This window comes from Peromyscus maniculatus, chromosome 2 (assembly GCF_049852395.1).
Source record: "Peromyscus maniculatus bairdii isolate BWxNUB_F1_BW_parent chromosome 2, HU_Pman_BW_mat_3.1, whole genome shotgun sequence".
NCBI lineage: Eukaryota > Metazoa > Chordata > Mammalia > Rodentia > Cricetidae > Peromyscus > Peromyscus maniculatus.
The window spans coordinates 118,452,561-118,467,866 of record NC_134853.1 but is presented as its reverse complement, the minus strand read 5'-3'; the positions used below and the strand labels follow the sequence as shown (position 1 = coordinate 118,467,866).

At 42.5% G+C, this 15,306-nt stretch overlaps 1 protein-coding gene across 7 annotated transcripts in view; it reads right to left on the bottom strand.

Moving 5' to 3' along the window:
- Nfia (nuclear factor I A) overlaps positions 1-15,306 on the bottom strand; it is a 347,864-nt gene that overhangs the window by 166,077 nt on the left and 166,481 nt on the right. The window lies entirely within an intron of this gene.

Sequence of the window (15,306 nt, the reverse complement as noted above, 5' to 3'; positions counted from 1 at the left end):
GTATCTCAATTTATTTTAGCGAAATACCTTTTGGTCACACACAAAACAGATAAAATTTTACCAAACACAACATTTTCTGTAAAACCATACAAACAAATACATAATTCTCTTCTTGATAGCTTCGCTAAAATTGAACTTGTAGATGTGACATCTTTCTAACTAATGCTTCTCCATAAACCAGTGGAAAACATCTTTTCTGTCAATTAATTTAGATACACAAAAGACAACAGGATTAAACTATCTATTCATTTACAAAGAAAATAGGGATAATGAGCCCCAAACATTTTTTAACCTTATAGTAAACATCTTTATGTTCACTTTTTGTTTTAAACATTTGTTCCCTCACCCTAACTTTAGAGAAACAGTAAACATGAGCAATACAAGCTGAATAAGAGGTATGTTCGAAGCTAGTTTAAAATTCCCAGCCACAGAAAAGCAAGCAGACGAGAGCGTCAAAGAACTGAACGGCACGGAAAAGCTCGGGCTCGGTCTACACGGGTCCCGCACCACCCAGAACACCGAGACACAAACACTGGAAGAGGCATCTAGCCAAACTGGGATCCGAGCATGAATTCTCAGTATTATTCAAAACTCGGAGAATGTTACCACCCAAGGCCGTCAGGCTAAAATATTCCATCCCAGGAAGGCTTAAGCAAAGCCAAGGCTCCACATGAAAACCCGAGTGCCCTAAATCTTTGGATAATTATTCTCTACCCATCCTGGTGCTGTTCCACGAGGAGGAAACACAGCCCCTTTCTCGAATGGAAAAGGTCACAGATGCTGTTAAGTACGGAGCCAACCAGATGACCAGAATTACAAATGAATTTCTATCCACAGACAACTGATGCAAGTCAAAGTCCTCTTAAGCATTTGCATTGAAATACTATCAAAATTAATAATTTTACTTTTCTCTTTTATATACTTTTTAGAGAACTAGGGGAAGACTTCATGTCCTTCTGTTTGGGTCAATTATTGTGTGGTTGTTTGATTTCTGACTACCTGAAATGAGTAGAACCCCCAAAAACAAATTGACTTGTACCAAGTGGGATAGTTCTCTTACATAGGAAGCTCCCCAATCACCATGCACTGGAGTGGTGACTTTCTTTAACGGTTCCCAGTTTAAGGGCCAACACATCTGTATTTTACAATGAATATTACTTAAATTTTACAAAGAATGCTACTTCAAGTGTATCTAAATGATGGGGCTGGAATGCTGTGGCGGGGAAGTAAGAGCTATCCATTTCTCCCCCAGAGCTAGGCATTTGTTTGCTGTTTGCTTAATAAACCTCAGACATCAATCTAACCTTGAAAAGTGACATTTCCTTTGGTTTTAAACAATTTATGACCATACATTTAAGACTAAAATAGACAGGGTTTGCCTATTGAAAGCTCGGCTAAGACCTCTTAAGTGAACTGGTAGCCATCTCTCTATGCATTTTTATGGCCTCCACAGCTATATTGCTGCGGTACTCAAAGATAGTTCATTGTCAATATAATCATAGAGAAAGGACAGAACAAATCCTCATGTCGACATATTGGTCTCTGCTTCTACAACTTGTACAAGAAGGACAGAACCTTGTCCTGAATTTCTGACTGATACACATATTCGATCCCTACAACCTTCGGTCTGTTCCCTTTCAAGATGCACTCCTTTAGCAGAATGCAAAGAATGATAAAAAAAAAAAAAACAAAACACGTGAATGTGGTAAAAGTGATGAGGGGAAAATATAGGTGTCACGTCCCTATATTTTATATTAATTAAGCTTCTTGCAAAGATGGCATATTGCCAATCTCTCCTGTCCTTGACCTAGAATTAATCCCTTCCCCTCTGATCCATCTTTCACTGTGCGCACCTCTCTCTTGGTACAGCTGATGGAATCTGTGTAGCGGTGGATCAGGCTCCTGCCGAGTCACTTCCTCTTCTCTCTAGGCCCTTTGACAGGCTGCCTGGCCCAGCCACAGAGCTCAGTAACTACTCAAGATACAAACTCCCGATTCTTGTCTCTGCTGTGTATCCCACTTGCTGGTAAGGGAAGGTGAGGCACATCCCTCTGACACGGGGTTATCTGGAGACTGCGTAGTGGAAGCAGGCTGTAGACAAGTACCTGGGTGACCCTGCTAGCACAGGCGGAGCTGAGGACACTGCCCAACACTCAGAAGGCCCTGAGTGTACACAGGCTCAACTGACCAAGGGGAGGGAAGCCACGCGTGGTTCTCCAATGGCCACCGAGTGCCTTGCAGGCCTTAAGATGGCTACCGAGAACTGGGTAGAGCAGAGCAGGCACACGGCAGTGTCCATGCCTCCCTTCCCTAAATGTAGAGCAGAGTTCCCACTCAGCCAGTGAAACAGTCACACAAGTCTACGAACCATGAACGCACAAATTTTGGTCTCTAGAAGACCACTTCCGTCTAAGTTTCAGGCTATCAACAGGCACAGTGATTTGACTAAAGCTGAGCCTGCAAAGCCTTTGCTAGAATTCGATGTCTAGTTCTTAATCTCCCAAACTGAAAGACAGTAAGAAGAAACTTAGAAGGCATCCAGACACGGGAAAGAAAAAATGAGCCAGTTCAGTGAAAGTTTTGTCCCAAAGAGTCAGAGTTCTCTATCATCTAACTGAAAGAGACTCAAAGATCGGAATGGATACTGTCCTGAAAATAAGTGAAGAGTGGGGGGAATTCCCAGGGTGAGAGAAAGGAGGTGAGTGTTTGCTCTGACTGTGATCAACAGTGGCTTTCCACAATTTAGCCAATAACAACTTTAAAGCTTCAGGTCATTTTCTGTCTTTATGGTTTGAGAAGGTGAGTACTCGATCACAGAGCCAGGCTAAATGTGCTATCATCTATACCCGCATAGTTAGACTAGGAAACACTCTGTCCCTGACTGACAGCACAAGGTTAAGCATTACTGTGCTTTGATCTGATGTCACACATTTACAGTAAGAGTCTCTAGAAGATGCCATTTATGACCATCACAATTTGCTTATTGGTCTCTTGCTGCTACTAAAGAAATTCTTGTTGTAAAACTACATTTAGATATACTCTCTGTGTTTTTCTATAAGATCAAGATGTTAAAGGCTGAACTCAGAAGAGATATTTGTGAAAGCTTATGTGAGAATGTAAAGTGTCACTGCACGGGTCACGCAGAGGCATCCTCATGGCTTAGAGGTAAGCAGTGAAGAACACCACACAATCAGCTAAACAGAACGTTATCCATCCTGGCCTGGTGAAGGAGAAACCATTTTGTAAAATTATCACGAAGTCTGAACTACAGAAAATACAAAACATGACTAACACTCCTAGAGAATGTACAGAATCCTTTCTGCACAACAAATAACCAAACCGATATTTCAGGTCAATTCATGTACACGACCGTGACTCACCTAATGAAAAATTAACATGCAATGACCTAGTTCTTAAAATAGATAAATGGGAGGGTAAGTCATGTCATGTATGTTTTCTTCAGTACTAGAATGGAAATGCTTCGTGGTTCTTTGAATAGGAAGCAGTATCTTGACATTAAGATACAAAGTTTGGTCTCTGTAATTTTTCCTAGTGGGCTAGAACCGTGTGTTTGTGTGCTAACCGAAGTGATTGCATAATGGGGAGATGAGGTGGGAAGAGCCAGCTCCAGAAGGGCCTGGCTAGTTTGCACATGTTGTATGCGATGGAGAGCAAAGGCTGTGTTTGTGCAGCAACTACTTGGAAGGGGTCCACCAGACCACCCCGGGGCTGCCAGCTGCTCTGGAGATCCACTCTCCAGCCACACCCGTGACTGGCATTTTCAAAGACTACATAAGACTGCTGTGTAAGCGGGGTTATTTTTCTTCCTCAAAACTTTTTCTTTTCATACTAGTTTTCTGAATAAGAAGTTTGTGAAATAGTAACTTTACAGGAATTAGACTTCAGGCATTAATGCTGGTATTCGAAGCCCATCTGTTTAGCCAGGATTGTGTATGATGATGTGACTGTTTAGGGCGAGTAGTGAGTAACTATCTCATCACCTCCTCTCAATGTGTTAAATTCTATGTGCCTGAGGAGGCTGTGGAATGATGCAGTTTTAACAAGTTGAGAACAAATTAAACGGAGTAACTATTGTGAACCGACAGTTAGGGTGAGTCATTTCTTAGCTTTCAAAGCCATGAATTCATTCACTCTAGAAGCAATAACAACACGACTCACTAAGTGTCAGTCTTCATAACAGGTGGGTTTCAAGGAATCTTTTCCTGTGATGTTGTAAGTGAAGCCAGTGATAGGAAGCTAGTGATCAGAAAAGATAGAAGTAATTTCTCACATTTCCTGTGATGAAGATTTATTCCTAAAAAAAATCACTAAAATACTTACTCTATTTTTCCCATGAGAGGAACATAGGGACATGCAATGTTGACCTGTGATTTAAATCAGAATTCCCATTACTGAGTCAACCTGACCACCTACCTACTTGTAAGTAGACAGAAGTCTATGTAAAAAATGTTACCATAAAACTATCTCAAATCAGAATTGTAATCAACCCCCTGTGTAACTAATTCTATAGCAGGTTCCTAAAGTTGTCTCTGTACTTGAAAACGAAGACAACCGTCATCTACATTATCTAAAGCAGAAAGGGTTCCCATGTACATTTATGTCATAAAAGTAAACCCATCTAGGGAGAGCAATGCACAACCAAGTTAAAACCTTATGTACTATTATTCATACATGTGGTGTTTGTGAATTATTTTAGGATCAAAGAACCCTCTGCAGAGGGCATGCTATTCAAGTTTAGGAGAGGACAAGTGCTTGCATTTGTATTTCACTATTGAAGAGAGTGTTAAATGGCTTTTTTTTTAAGGGAGTATCTTTTTTAAAAAAAATCTCAGCTATATAATTTCCTGTATCTCAATTTCTTCATCTCTAAAATGGGTACACTATTAATCATTTAACTTAACAAGACTGTTACATGGATTGAGTAATACAGCACACAGACACCTTCTTTTTTTTGATATTTACAGATCACAAGTAGCAACATGTTTCTGCCATCCAGGTCGTATCATACAAGGAACTTTTTCACGTAAAAAGTCAACCCCAACCTACACACGATGCGGTCCTGGTATAGCAGCATCACAAACCTGGTTCTAAAGAAAGTGTTCCTAACTCCCATCTCGGGGGGAATTATCTTCACTGATGGAAGTGTCAGGCTCTCCTGGCTGTTGTTTACTCCAGACAGACTCTAGTGTGTAAAGTCTGCTTATCAGGCAATGCTTTGTCTGAGCCTGGAAGCAGTCTCTGTAGTAGCTGTAGCTGTCTGTGTAACAAGATGCATGCAAATGACATCCTATGAGTCTCCGCAGCAAACCGCACCAAGGCAGGGAAATCTTGGTGACCTTATCAGCAAGAAGCTACCCCAAAATCAAGAGCTCTGAGCTAGACCATGCTACTGAGTTTCAGGAGCTCAAGCATGCATTCCCAGCCTGCTGCCTTTTCTTCTGAGTAAACCTGGTGCGTTAATTCTGTCTCACAGTAAGGTCTGGATTTCACTGGTGTCCATCATCTCACGGGGATAATCCATCAGTGGCAAAATCCCAAACCTCTGCATGATAAGACGGCCTACCAGTGGAGGCCACCACAAAACCTTCAAAACTTACAAAACAAAACAACAACAGCTTCAACTATTTGCCAATCTTTGAAAAAGCAAAAGCAGAAAACCTGTTCCACAGTCACTGGATTCCCTGATGGTGAGACAGATTCCTGACATGACGGTGAACCCGAGCTCCAAAGCAAACTGAGGAACTAGCAACACCCAGTCTGATTTTCAAGAACACAGAGCTGTTCAAACAAAATAACAGAAATTATTCCTTCCGTACTCCTATGGCTTATATTGGAATCTTTTTTTTTCCTTTTACTTCTAACAAGGCCATTCTTTAATACAGTCTATAAGAAGAGGTATCTTCCTTTGCTTTTTTCTTTTTCTTTTTCCCTCTGCTTTTTAAGGGTTAGAACTCTCTGAAAGGAACTGGACTGGTGTAGCTTGGCCTGGTAGACAAAATAAATACGTCAGGACCCTACTTGTTTGTATTCTCCTCAGTGGCAACGTATGCATCAGCAGCTAAAAACAAAGCAACTTTTTAGCCTCAGAAAATGCAGAGGCTTCCCAAAGCAGGGAGGGGAGGGGCGGAGGGGAGGAGTGGGGCGGCGGCGAGGAGAGTGGGGGTGGAGCGTTCAGAAGAGTCTGACAGTCCATTCAATATCGGGATGATGGCTATAATGCACCCAGGTCCCCTCGCTGATTAAATATGCATTGGCACAGTTTTGATCGATGTGAGCCATGGATCAGATGGCATACCTGCAAACTCCGGAGCACAGAGCTCCCAGGAAGAGGGAAAATACAGTCTTGTCTCCTTATCTTTGTTTTCAAAGGCTCTCAATTTCTGTGCTTAGATATCTAATTTAATTCTCTCACCCCTCAGCAAACTGGATTAGGGAAGTCAATACTGCCTTTGTGCATCGGCAGGAAAACACAGCTTTCCTCTTATTCAATTTAGCTATGACCTTTAGACAAAGATAATGACAACTGTCTAAAAGTCCAGTTAAGGTTGGAAGAAGAGGGTCCTGCCCCCAGGGTAGGGCTTCCTAGGAATTTGGGGGGGACCAGATAGCAGGGGTTACTGGGACATTTTCTCTCCTAACAAGGAATAATGAAGGAAGGAGTTATGGAGAAGTCACCAATAGAGTCAGGCAGAAAGCATGGCAGGCAGGGAAGAGACACCTAATCTCAAGTCACCGTGGCCCCTTTGACACATCCAGATCAGAAAATAAGTCTGCGACAAGCTGTGAGTGAGAAGGGAGCAGCAGTGATTTGTCTGAAAAGCACAGGCACTTAATTGAGAAGGCTGCTGAGTCTGCAGTTGGGGAAAAAAAAAATCACAAAGGTTCCATCTCCCTAGATGTAGGAGTTCCCATACTGCTGAGAGATGGAACCAGAGATTGAGGCAAGCCAAAGATTCTGCAGGGTAGCCATGCTCACACCACTGCTTCTAGCTGAAAGAGAAATGGGAAGGGACCATTTTCCTGAAATGACACAGGCTCCTTTTCTTTTGTCTTTGGGACTGGTCATTTCATCCGCCCATCTGTGAATTCAGCACCTACTACACAGCTTCCACTTTCTATACCATGGAACAGACAATGAGGAAAAGTAAAACACCAACCCCAAAGCTCTGAGTCAGTCGGGACAATGATAGCAAAAGAGATTCTGTAACATTTCACAATTGAATCCTATCTCCTGAAGCTCAAGGCAGAGAAGCAGCTGTGCACTTTTACAGTTGTGTTTATTTCTTTACTGATGTGGCACTCTGTGCAACTAAACGTACCTTAGTCATCCTATTTACAGGAGTCTGGATCCTGACCATTAGGTAATGGCTGAGGCGATCATTTCTAGTGAAACAGGGAGAGGGTATTACAGGTGAAATGCTATGTGATCACAGCAAAATTGGCATGGTTGTAAATGTAAACCATTAAAATAATTAAAAAAAAAGAGACTTGTATGGCAGTAACAATTTCATGGGTGGAAGAGGTAAAGAATTATTCATTAATCTGACCTGGGTCCTCCCTTTCACAGAAATGGCAAATTTAGCAGAGGGTTTTGTGCAAGAAAACTTGGGTCCCAGCCCCTTCCTGGCATCTCTTCTACCTGTGTGGGGTTGGGAAGTCCTTTACTTCCCTTCACTCATCCTAACACGGGACTCCGAAGACCATGAAGGTTGGATGGTGCGACTTGACGTGCCTTGCTGGTTATGGGAAGTGACCAGGCTCTAACTGTACACTGCATGGAGCCAATTTTCAAAGTGTATCACTTTGGCTGTTTCCATGTGATTTCTTTTCTGTGGCAGATAGCACAATGCTAGAATGCACAGGGACTGATGATCTGTTGAAACAGAACTGAGTTTAGAAAGTAAAAGAATATTGCTTTCTGGCTATGAAATACAACTGGGCCTAGCCTGGAAGATGATGACACCATAGATGCTTTGGGGTAGACTGTCTGGTGTGGAGAGGACTGCATTCCTGCAAGGCCCAGGCTTTGTGGGTTGAGGCCAGCCAACTGGGGCTCAGAGGGCTACTTTATGGTCCTCACATCAACCATTTTTTTCCCCTTAGACATGTAAATTCTCACCTTTCAAGCTGGAAAAGCTAGCAACAAGGGAGGTCACCTGCCCTCAGAAAGTTTTCTCGGCTCTTTCAGGTTCTACTCCTGGAGCAGATCCTTGGTAGCTACATTGCTAGTTTGGCTGCAGTCAAGGCAGGGCGGCCCATCTCACCAAAAGGGCTCCGAGGTACCTGCTCACTGTTGCTCATGGTAAGTACAATTAGAAATAACACACGTGCAATTCTTCTTAGAAGTCAAAGATCATCTCTTTTTTACTTTATCAATGACCACAAATAGCTCACTAAGAGTTGCAAGTGTTTATCTTCAGTAACTTGGCCAACCCCGACCACTCAAGCCTATAAACAACGCTTTCTCTTTATATCTTGACCCGTTATGTCATCCAGAAAACCAAAACCAAACCAAACAAACAAAACCCACTGTGTTTTAAAAGCTCCTGAATAAAGAACTGAGTCAAGCTGTAAGCCTAGAATTTAGGACAACACTACTTTCTAAAAAAACAGGGTTAATTTATTTAATTTGTATGAGTTTTGCATATATGTTTGTATATGCACCAAGTTCATGCCTGGTAACTATGGAAGTCAGAAGAGGTTGTTGAATCCCTTGTGAGCCACCACGTGAGTGCTGGGAACTGAACTCAGGTCCTTTGCAATAGCAGCATGTGCTCTTAACCCTGAAGCCATCTTTCTATCCTCAACAATACTATTATTTTAAATAGTGTGAAAAATGGAACACAGGGCCTTATGCATGCCAGATAATCAGTGTACCATTAAGCTATACCCCTAATCCTGTTAAAAGTATTTCAGAAATACTTTCGGCCGGGCAGTGGTGGCGCACGCCTTTAATCCCAGCACTCGGGAGGCAGAGCCAGGAGGATCTCTGTGAGTTCGAGGCCAGCCTGGGCTACCAAGTGAGTCCCAGGAAAGGCGCAAAGCTACACAGAGAAACCCTGTCTCGAAAAACCAAAAAAAAAAAAAAAAAAAAAAGAAATACTTTCTCTAACACACATCTACAAAATAATGGGATCTCAATTTCTACATTAATAGTCAGTTTTCTCCTTGTCTGTGGGTCATAGAATCAAAATGTTCAATATATAGCTATTCATTTGATTAACGCAAAATGTCCCTTCAGTAGACTCCCCAGTATTAACACAGTAGAGTTCAGGTGGAATGTAAAGTCTTTCAAATTTCACATATCTTCAAGTGAAAATAGTCATATTTTGGGCTTCTATGTCCTTATGATAAATGATGCAAATGATTTAAGTGAATCATTCCACTTTTTGGAGTTTCCATTTGGAGTCTATCATGGCTTTCCCCCACCCCCTGATATATGCAGTGCTAAGTTATTTAAAATTAATTGCAGTACAATATTTTAAAGTTTCTTCACATAGTGTTAATCTCAAGTGCTTTGGATGTTTGAACTACACTTGGAAGACATCAAGTTCTGCGTAACTTTCTAGCAAGGAGCAGCTGAACATCCTAAGAAGATTAGCCAGTGGCCCTCCACGAACTTTCATCCAGCACCAAAGCTGCACGGGATTATAAAATTTCAAAAATGTGTGAGTTGGTGCAAAGTAGAAAACTGCAAACACCCCACATAACAAGGAAAAACAAACCCAGATAATGAAAACACATGCGTTCACCTAATTAGCTCTGAAATTCTGAAAGGCTTTCCAAACTCCACCACTAATCACAGGGGCCATGCACACAGCCTTCATCTCCATCTCCATTTCATCCTCACTATCCTGCAGGATTTCACTGTAGGACACTCTCCATGTTTCTCCTCTCTTACTCTAGATAGAAGGAAAAGCATTCCCCTTCCAGTAACTCAGAATGGAAGAGTGTCTTGCTCAGTAAAACCCTGAATTTAAATTGTCTTCCAAACAACGTATGGCAAGAGCTTGTGTAGGATTAGCCAGTGAAGTTTCCTGGGATCTACATCTTTAAAAGTTGCATTTAAAAGTATTATTATCTAGACTTATTTTAGTGAGAAATCATGTTTACTTAGGTGGTCTCTTCTTAATTATTTCCATATCGCATCAAATAACGTTCATTCTAGTTCAGTCTTCAAAAGTCAGCATGGATCCCATCAGCCATTCTTGGAGGAAGAGCTTCTTCACTGTGGGCCACTGCAGTGGCTCAGTTCCTACCCTGGGAGACTCTCCTTAATTCCCTGAAGCCGAGGGACTATCGGAACCCAACCGTCCAGCTCGTTCCTTATGAATCGGCCACCGGATCTCTAAGTGCCCACCTCTGTCTGACGTCCCTCATGAAGTTTCTTTCAGTTTGAAGGCTTTCTAACATTTGCTAGTGGGAGGAAGGGGAGGTAGAAATTTCTATAAACCAGAAAGGGCTTATTTGTTTATTTCGCATTCAACAAAAATCTCTCGTCTCTAGTTTTTCATGTATTTCACTCGTGGTAAAGGTGAACATGCAGGAAAAACAAAAACACTCAAGCAGAGGCTACTGCACGGTGGTGTGTGAAACAAGGGCAAGATGCTCTACCTGCCAATCCCACCCCCATTTTCACATAGCCCCTCCCATACCCACTGGGCTCCATGATCAATTCTTTTTAATTAAAAAAAAATGTTACATGCATGTGTGTGTTGTTATTCATGTCTATAACACACACATGTTTTATAGTGATGTCATGATGTGATGCAGCCAAGGAGACCCTTGTCAGAGCTGGGGTTACAGTGTTTAGATTTTCTGCCTCCAATCCTGTGTACAGGCATGTAGAGGCTGTGTGTTGATAGGAGTGTCTTCCCCCATCACTTACTGATGCAAGGTGTCTAGCTGAACCAAGAGCTAACATATTTAGCTAGTCTAACTAGTCAGCTTGCTCTGGGATGCCCTGTCTCTGCCTCCTGAGTGCCAGGATTGGAGGCAGGCATCTACCCTGCCAGGCAGTTATAAAGCTGCTGGGGATCTGAACTGTAGTCCTCACACATGTGCTGAGCCATGTCACCCATTCCTCTGGGAGCACTTCTCTCTTTTTAAAAAATTTAGTGTGTGTGTGTGTGTGTGTGTGTGTGTGTGTGTGTGTGTGTGTGTGTGTGTGTGTGTGTGTGTTGGGAGTGCCACAGAATATGCTTTATAAAGGCCAAAGAATAATCATTGACTGGCTCCCTCCTTCCACCAGTTCATGGGTCTTGGACTCAAACTCAGGTCATGGGGCTTGAGCAGCAGGCCCCTTACCCCCAGGATCCCCTGGTGATTCTTGACTCTGGCAGCATCTGCACCAGGACAGTAAGACAGTGTGTGACATATCCTTTTTCAATTCTGTCTTGTATTATTTGGGGATTAGAAAAAAAATAAGACAAAAGCCTATTGTAAATGGTTTTCTTTGTTGTTGTTGTTGTTTTGTAGGAACAAAGCACAGGCATCTGTTGACCAGGTGACAGAAACAACAGCCCTAAAGGAGACAGAAAGTTTAAGTGCAGCCAACGGGAGGGAGGAGCTAGAAATGAAAATCTGTTTATCCAGGAATGAAGGTGACCCGGTGCCCCCATCCCATCTGTGAGTGACCCGGTTAGTGATGGTGAACTGAAGGAACCATCATCGTTCCCCAGTCTGTCATGGGGATCATGGGAAGAAGGCCTGGAAGCCTTTCTTGTCTTCCCTTTGACTGACCAGGCATCACCTCTCAAAACAGCACATTGTCCCACAGGAGACTTCCTATGTTAACAGCAGCTATGATTCCCACATGGCGTGTCCGCAAAGGATTCCTGTGTCTGTTGGAAGCTCTCTCCCCTCTGCAGCAGTGTTGGGAGACACTCGAGCCTCTGAAAGGTGAGACCTAGAGGACAGTAGTTATGCCACTGAGATAACGGGGAGATGACACAGTTCCTGGGAGCCCATGGTTAAGTCGGCTTCTCCCTAGTCTTTCTGCCTGGTCACTTGCTATCTTCATCTTGGACAAAACCTGCTATGATGTCAGGAGGGGAGGAAGCCAATGAGACCCTTGCTGGAGCAGGGCCATTGTGTTTAGGTTTTCAGCCTCCAAACTCAAATAAATCTGTTTTTATAAGTTATCCAGCCTCTGGTGTTTTGTTATAGTATCAGAAAATGGGTTAAAACAGTATTTTGTGGACAATTTTTTCCTTACTTTTACTTAAATAATTTAAAATCAGATTGGTTTTTGTATTTTCGTTTTATACATTTAATGATCCCTCTTTCTTGTTTAAGTGAGGGTCTTATAGTCTCAGTCAAAAAGTGCTAAGTCCTCATCACACAACACAAAGCAACTTCACGCCACATCATTGTATGCATTGGGGCTTGCAACTGTTCTTAAAAGCAGCACACACTGTGTTATTATTAATGCCATTACTCTGTTGATGGCGTAGTGGTATGCTTAAGGTGTCCCAGAACAGTTTAAAAAGAAAATTTTAAATTGACAGAGAGTAATGTCTCACTAGCAGATACAGAAGTAAATTATCCACACTGCAAACACTGATGTCATAATGAAGAGAGGCAAGCTCTAAGAAACCACTGTGAGAAAAGTTGGTATTTATGTAGAAACTGGGGACAAAAACAACAAGATCTCATGGGCTGCTTTTCCCAACTAACCAGAAGTCCCTGTTGTGGTGCTCTGAGGGCAAAGTCTTGCCTTCCCCAAGGAGACGAAGCATAAAACACTGGTTAAAAAGAAATTCATGAGGAATATCAAATGTTATTCAACATTTTCAAGCAACTACGATATGTCAAACAGACCACATGATGCAAGCACGTTTAAATATAAGTTTCTATTTCTGTTTTAAAATAAAAAAGATCAGAAATATGAATCCAGAAAAGCAAAATCTCTTGCAGGTTTCGAAGCATATACAAACCCTGGCAAAGGAAAACACTGTTCACCGCCGCCATCTGCTTCCTGGCGCTAGGAAACTTTACTAACAGCAACGGTTTCTTACATTATAAAACCCACTAATTAGTTTTGTTGTAATAAGAAAAATAACCTTTGCATGGGAGGCAGAGAGCCAGCTCGCTTTTTCTCTTGTTATTGGCTGCACCTTGCAGTACAAGGTCTGTAACATTCCACGTAAAGTTACCCTCCGAGCGCTCTTCCAGCAGAGCACTTCATTATCCTGTTGAGTCTGCAGTGCTACTCACAAATGCGAGAGCATCCTCCAGGAAACCTCAGAGGTATTTGGCTTAGCAACTCCTCAAAGAACACCGGGTTCAGAGTCAGGAGACCTGGACTCCAGAGCGCATCATGAGAGTCTGGGCTTGTTAACCTCACTGGAAGGCAGCGCCACAAATTAACTTGAGATTTCCCTTAAAATTCTTAAATTCTTTGAGTCCAAATAATTTCTTTCTTACAAATTTTAGGTCCCAAGAAACTAGTGATTGCAAAAGAATAAATAGAGCATGCAATATCTCTCTGACAAACCTGAAATAACTGAAGTGTCATTAACACACTAAATGTTTATTATCATTATTTAGTTTCCTACTTGTTTTCTAAAGAGAGAGAAAGAGAAAGAAACGGTATAGATTTTGGTCCATGGGGAGGTGGGAAGTATCTGGGCGGAGCTGGGGGAGGTGAATCATAATAAGAATATATTAATATGAAAAATCTATTTTCAATAATAAATAAACAAAAACATAATAACAGAAATTTAAAAAATCACAGTGAATAAAAGCACAAAACTGCAATTCTATTGTGTATCAAAATCTTCTCTCTTGTTACCAACATATTGGACAAGTAGAGGCTTTCTACTGTATTTTAAAGGTAAACAGGTAAGCAAGCTATTTACATCATAAAAACTAATGTTACTCACTATTTTATAATCAAGGAAATGAAAACTCTATGGAAATGTCTTGGAATATACTCAGAAAAGTGACATAACACTCCAACTGGGCCTTCATGAGCACTCACTGGGTGGCATGCCTATTGTGAGCACTACGGATAGGGTATTCGACAAAGGCCTCCCTGCTCTTGGCCAGAATCCCACCTTTGAAGAACTGGTTCACCTACTTCCAACACGGGACCACTCAGAGTACCAGGGGAGAAGGGGAATATAACTGGAGGGAGGGTGCAACCAAGGGGAATGACGGTGGGGGGCACCAGGGAGGAGAGGGGGCAGAGCACCAGGGAAAGAGTCATAGAACTAGAGCGGGCAGCTAACAACCAGGGAAAGGGCAGACGGTATGGGGCAGGGTGGCATCGGGGAGGGGGGCAGAGTCAGGGGAGGGGGCAGCATCAGGGGAGGGCACAGCGTCGGGGGCGGAGGTAGGACTGGGGAGGAGGCAGCTCTGGAGGTGGCAGTGATAATTGTACCACATAGGTGGGAAGTACGCAGATCGGTGCTCACCACATTTCACTCATTCCATGTAGAAATACAATCAATAGGTGAAAATATTTTCTAAGAAAAATGAAAATGGGCATCCCTTTTTCAGAAAGTCATGTGAGACTTTAGAGAAAAATCAACCCTTTGCCCTTAATGAACAAGTTTATTGGTTCAAAACCAAACCTCCCCTCTTCCATCCCCTTGATTTGGTTTTCTGAAGGTTCAGCTTAGCTGAATTTAAAACCCCGCACTGTACTACTACACTATAGGATAATCTATAGTGAACTCAAAAGCCCCTCAGTTTGGGGAATGAGAGACACCTGCCAGGTTTCATGGACCCACTGGTATTGCAGAAATAGCCATGGGACTGTCATCTCCTGGACAGCAATGGTATGTGGCATGATCACTCATCTCAAGGACACTGTCCATTGGGTTTGCCAACTCTGATTTGACATTAAAATGCATTTGTTAAAACTTTTAACACTTTACTCCATAGCTTTCGCTCAAGCATTTGAAAGGATCTTGGTGGATTTGCACAGGCCAGTGTTTGCTTTCACATTCTTGGGCACAGAAAGTGGTTCCATTCCTTCCTAGTACCTGACAGTCACGTTAACACAGCACAGATATCTGTTCTGAATCTCAAGGATTATCCAGCTCAGAAGAGGAGGCGCTTGGCAGAATTAATCACTCCTTCTCCTGGCCCTGCACCTTGCTGACTGAGGTGGACCTCTGCTCCTGCTTCATTTCTCACTGCCTGTAATTCCCATCTGTCTTACCAACAAGGTATGAGCCCCAGAGGGCACCGGCTCCTGCTCACCCACACAAGCACTTGCATACACAGTACAAGTAACTGGGAGTGGGGGTGGGGGCTGGAACTGAGGAACAGAGA